Here is a 6594-nt window from a genome sequence, read left to right as displayed (position 1 = left end):
TGGATTTAAGGAATATTTGGTTCATCTATCTAGCAGGTCGTTTCCCAAATAGAGGTTGTTAGCAATCATAATCTGCATCAAACTATTCTGTAAAGGACCGACTACCTCATTAGCATGGTTAGAAAATTATTATACAGAGTAGCAGTACATAATTAACGTATATAATGGAAATAAAAATGTTAAATGTATCTTATCCATTGAGGTTGTTATCGCTCTCATCGGTGTGTAACTCGATATCAATCCTTATAGAAAAATCGTTTAGCGTTTCAGGCGAGATAATCTCATTCTTGTGCAGATTTTATGGGCACAGGAACACATTTTTCAGATTACTCAGAAAGAGATTACGATATACGTGACACATTAGTGATTCAGTGCTTCCGTTATTCCTAGATTATTTTACTTCTCACACATATTCCTTCCTTACATTCTTATCTCTTCCTCCTACCCCTCCCCTATTCCTTGATAGCTTTCCTCTCCCATCCTCCTCACAATATCTTGACCGACATCTAGCACTCCTTTTTAAAATTTTCTCTCCCTCTTTCTTTCTTTCATTCTTCTTTCCTTCCCCATTCCTTTTGACTAATACATTCTCCCCCTAACGTACATATCTACTTTCTTCTCTCTATCTACTTACCCCTACTAGTACGTTCTCAAAATTTCATTCACACCACAAGATGACTTTGAATGATCAGCACAATATATGAACTCCTGTCGGAATCTACATACCATGGACAAGAAGCATTTCTAGCAATTTTACACAGCACTTTCCTTGGATAATGTAACTGCAACTGTAACATCCTACATATATTATTACTGATATTTTTATTGTCTTATTTCCCTTTATAATTCCTATATCGATCCTTTTCGAAATAACTCCATATATTGAACTCTACTATTTCCCTGTAGTTAACACTCTCATATTGTCTCTGATGAAGAGATATCCCTAATATCCCAGAAACAGATGTAAGACTACCTTTCTCTTTATAAATGTCCTTTAAATTCTACACAGCCTTGGCTTTGTTGTTTCATTTTAGTTAACATACACACCCAAACACATGCCCCCACGCATGTAGTTGAGACTTTAAGAAAAACAAAACACGAAGACAGGTGCATGTACAACAAGCAGGTGTAATAGTTTGAGGCTCCGAAAGTGATAAAGTATTTTACCATTCGAGCCTACCGTCTTCAACAGCAAAGAATACGAGAAAACAAACAGAGAGAGAATAAAAGAAAACGTGTGGACTTAGCGGTCAAGCATGGCGACTGGTTGGACAAAAACTCCACTCCACACACACTAGTACTGACCACCTTCCAGCACCCACACCACACACTATCATCCGCACACATCAACGCATGTTAAAGTCACTAGCCCCTATCCACTAACACACACACATACACTTTCTCATATACAGAAACACGGACCTTCGTTTTGGGATCACCAAGTCCTTATTATCTCCTCTTCTTTCAACCTGTCCTGTCAGACTTGTTGTGAATTCAATTAGTACTATTTTGAAATCATTTAGTTCGTGTTTCAGGTCTGCGTAATATAGAATAGGAAATGCATCTATTACGTGAAACCTTACTCAAATAAAACTTTTCGGTATTTCCATAAATTTACGTGAGATTTTGTGAATAGATGTCTTATAAACACCCAATCCTGTTACGTCTTTATATTTGAGATGCAATTTGTGTTACGCAGAAACCATGGTTTCCTAAAAACGGTAAAATTAAAACATACGAACATGAATGCCCATGACTCTGTCGTGGTATATAATATTAAAATTTAGAATGGACGAATATATATGAGTGTGTGTATGCATATATCCACGTGTATGTTTGAATGTCTGTGTGTAAGGATGTGTCTGTATGTATGCATGCATGCATGTATGTACGTATGTATGTATGTATGAATGCATGTACATATCCATGTATGCATGTATGTGTATGAATGTATGTGTTTGTACATTCGCAATTCTGTACAGACTTGTGCTCCCTGCGTTGTAGCTAGATCTTTTACCGGAGGATCTCTCTGTAGTTTTATTCTTTTTATATAATAGGTGGTATATATTATGAGCATCGCTGAAGTTGGCCTAAAACGAACTAATAATAATAATTGCACGCGAAATATGCTTCTTTTTGCTCAATACCGGTTATACAATCCTGTGTAAAGAACACTGATATTTATGAATAATTTACAATATTTCCGCAGTTAAGGAACCTCTGAAATCTGTCTATAAATATGTCTATAAATCTGCAACTCTATCAAAATCAAAAGTTTATAATATTTATTTTCATTATTTTTTTATCAGCGATTTTCGTATCATACCTAAAGACAGCAATTAAATTGAATAAAATATATCACTGATTTCTTTTCTCGACTTATTTTTTAACTTAAATTCTTATCTAGAGAATCAACATAACAAAAATAAATTAAACGTGTAATTCTATTGAGTTGTGTTGCTTGCATTCGTGCTCTTCCAGTAAAGAAATACCAAAGGTTAGTATTCTAAATCTAATAGTGATTTATCAGCAATTCTCATTACATTTTTAGTACGTGGGGGTAATGGAGAAGTGGAAGAGAAACGGTCGGGCCATTTCTGTTCATTACTGAATATGGCATACATTTTAGAATATTTTCCTTACAATTTAAATAAACTTATCATTGGTGCTGACTAAATTCTTTAACTAACCCTTGTACCGAATCTATATATTAGAGGCGAATATTATATAAAGTTAGCAAACAGCAAAGCAGAAAAGAAATGTATATTGATGAGAGTTGTTCCTCGTTAATCTTTCACAGATATTGCATTTATTTCATTAATATTTTAATGTGTTAAATATTCTATCTATTGATATAGCTATTCATTATGTGTTCCATTGTAGAATATAGTATACGCATATATATTATATGAAACACTTATGCGTGTTTTTCTGTTTATCTGTGTGCATTGTTCATTGCTAACGTACTATTTCTCATATGTTTGCCTCTACATTACACAATGTGCTTAGAGGCTATGCCAAATCCTATTCAAATAAACACAAAAGCGCAACTCCATTACATTCTTAATAAACTCTAGTCTAACAAATCAATTCCTTTTATTAATAAAATTACTTAGAAAGAGCTGCAGTCAAGCCTCAAACCTTTCTATTCAAATTCGCAAACTAAGACTGTAATTCTTTGCTGTGATAAAGAATTCTCTTATCATATACAAATTTTACTTCATTACTCAATTATCTGCTTGGATTTGGTCAGGATTTAAAATTAATACTCTCTGCATTTCCTAAACTGTTCAAGTGGAAAACATTATCGTTCAATTATATAATTATAGGAAATGCCATAAACGACATATCAAAATAAATAGTCTTCATAAAGCTATTTCTGCTTAAATCTAACCGTGGGGTAATCTTTACTTGATTACAAAACGGTCTGATCTGTATATTGTTCAATTAATGGCAACACAGTTCTGTGGAGCGAACCGACTTTATATGAGTCCATAAAGCGCAGAATCATAATGAACGTTTATTTTTAAAATGAGAACAAATTTTAAGAGCTGTCTACGATCGATTAGTTCGACCTCAGTCTAGTTCGGGTAACATTCTAAATAAGTAATTAGTTGACATGAGTAGTTAGATAATCACAATATCTTTCGTCTGGCATCGCAACATAACGTCGTAAAAACTGAGATGACATTTTGCATAGCACTGACAGCGATATAGTGACTGAAATTAAGATTAGGTGGCCATGCATGAAAATCTTTCATCATTATCTATTTGCTTAGGCAGACATTCTTTGGGCCTAAACATCAACACGATATACCATTAAAACCATCGGTAAACTTGTCAACGAAGAGACTTCGTCATCAGATCTGCTAGAAATACAAGCCAAATGTCATGTCTCAAAACCGAGAAAGTCGGTGCCATTTAGTTTGACATATTCTGCGATAAAATATGGCTGAAAGGACGGGAAGGTCACAAATGAACCATATTAGCTAAATCGTTCTTTAAAATACTAGACTCTAACTTCCCTCGGCAACATAAATATCATTCTATATTTAATCGATTCACCTTGAAACTATCTCATTCTACCTCACCCAAATTCGAATCTATTGTAGCAGCCTCTAATAAGCAAAAGCATTCTCTTTACTATCAAAACTCACATAATTACAACTCTAGTCATACGAACACTCAACATACACACAGCTCCAGCACAGATACCTTTGCATTAGACCACAACCACAACACAACCCATCCTACTGAAACTGCCCGTAATACCACCACAATCTCTACCACCCTTACACATAGTACAATAAATAACAACAATAGTAATAATAACAATGATGGTAATGATAACATTAATAATACTAATAATCTAGAATCTTCTATCCCCTTCTCTACCCTCTCCTCTGGTGATATTACCTCCTCTATTCCTGAACACTTTCCCAAAATTCCCCTAATTGTAACTGCCATCCTGGAAGCATCTGCCCATTACAAACCCATTGCAGAAGATATAATGTAATTTACAAATGCACTGTCCTTAATCGATTACACACCTCTACAACACTCGCCAACCACATACATCATCTCAAAAATACAAATATACCTTATACTCTCAATATATTAAAACCATGCCATCTTGCAGCGTAAGGTTTGAAGTCGATAAGCGAAAGAGTTGACTAGCAGTGATCTAGGGAAATTTTTATGAGTTATTTCTAAATACTGGGAACAAAGGTGTGTAAAGAGTAACGAAATGAAGCGTGTACTAAAATAAAACAGGGATTACCAATATGTCTAGAACAAGAATAGTACTTATGATATCGTGAATAAGGCTAATTAGTACTTATCCACAAACCAAAAAACCGTAGTGGTCTCTAGAATAGTTAAAGCGAACATTGTCATTTTTTTCTACTTATTTTCAGACTGAAACTCATCAAGTTTTTAACTGATTGTTGAGGTTCCTGATGCGTGTGACAGTGAATGCTATTTTCATTTGCATGAAAATATGTCATGAGATATGTTGGATATTGTTAAAGTGATAAGATGGAAACATGAGCGCAAATTCTCTTCAATCAAGCAAGGTCTGATGTTAACATCTTCATTGATCGTAATATGTTCAGAAAGAGTCAGAGATAGCGAACAGTCTAGTCGCAACAACGCGGTATTTTTGAACTCACTTGTAATTAGAAATAGTTCAGACAGTTTTCTTATTCTAAAATGAATAGTCTGACATGCATAGTCTGAAATGCATAATCTAACATGCATAGTCTAACATGCATAGTCTGACATAGTCGTTCAGTGCTTGAACCAGTGGCGTGAACAAAAAGTTGAAGAGCCACGGCATTTTCCATCTCTTGGTACATTCAAAAGGTTTTTCCTGGGAATGAAATGCAGTTTGTGATGCATTATGTTGATTGCACACACCAAGGTAAAAATACACATTTACTTTCGCAGATAGCTGGAAACATTGTACAGATTTTTGATATTGTCGCCACAACTTGCATTAATGGCATTCCACAATATGTCCAAAAATGTTTTCAGACGCTTTTGTGCACTGCAATATAACATTTTAAAAAGTAGATTGGGTCTCGGTGGACTTCGATAATATCCGGAGCAGAATTAGAAATTGGTTTTTCAAATGTATTCCCACTGTCAGGTTAATTAAGAGGTCTATTTTAATGGATTTATTGTTCAATTAAAAAAAAAAAAAATATGGAGGAAAGAAGCAGCTACAAAAAAAAAAAACGACGATTTCATTACTATCTTAGATTCAGTATGTGATATTTTCCCATTCCCGTTCACATTCATTAATGAATGACATGAATAACGAAGAACACTCAGGTAGAGATTGAAAAATTTGAACCCGAGGAATAACAGCTGTCCATGGAGACATGTACGTATAAATGTATACATCTAACTTTTCATGTCGCACTTTTTCTCTATATCAATGTGTGTGTGTGTGTGTGTGTGTGTGTACGTGTGCGTGTGCGTATATATATATATATATATATATATATACATATATATATATATATATATATATATACATATATTATACATATATATACATGTATATCTATATATATATATATGCATATCCATGCACATATGTATATATATATATATATAAATATATATATGTATGCGCGTGCTTGTATTTATATATGTATGTCTGTATGTATGTATCTATGTGAGTATGCATGCATGTGATTATGTATGTATCTATCTGTCAATCTATCTATCTATCTATATATCTATCTATCTATCTATTTAACACTATATATATATATCAAAATAAGCGACAGGTTATCCAGAGATGATGCAGTACGACCGTTTCAAGCGCCTCCATGTAATTGAATAATGCAATCATTACATCAATTTAAATGAATGCAGAGCTATAATTTTGCTTAAATAATGTTAGAGTAAGAAGACACAGTCCATCGTGTTTTCACTTATTTCGGTTATTTTGATTTTATTTGCTTTATTTTCAAATTATACGGACAATACCGCACTAATTTTTGGTGCTTCAACGTAGGTACCTTATTCAGCTGACTCTCAAATATTTTGCGTATATATACGTATATATATATATATATATAT

This window comes from Octopus bimaculoides, chromosome 19 (genome assembly GCF_001194135.2).
Source record: "Octopus bimaculoides isolate UCB-OBI-ISO-001 chromosome 19, ASM119413v2, whole genome shotgun sequence".
NCBI classification, from domain to species: domain Eukaryota; kingdom Metazoa; phylum Mollusca; class Cephalopoda; order Octopoda; family Octopodidae; genus Octopus; species Octopus bimaculoides.
The sequence above is the reverse complement of the archived record's forward strand: the minus strand, read 5'-3'. Positions refer to the sequence as shown.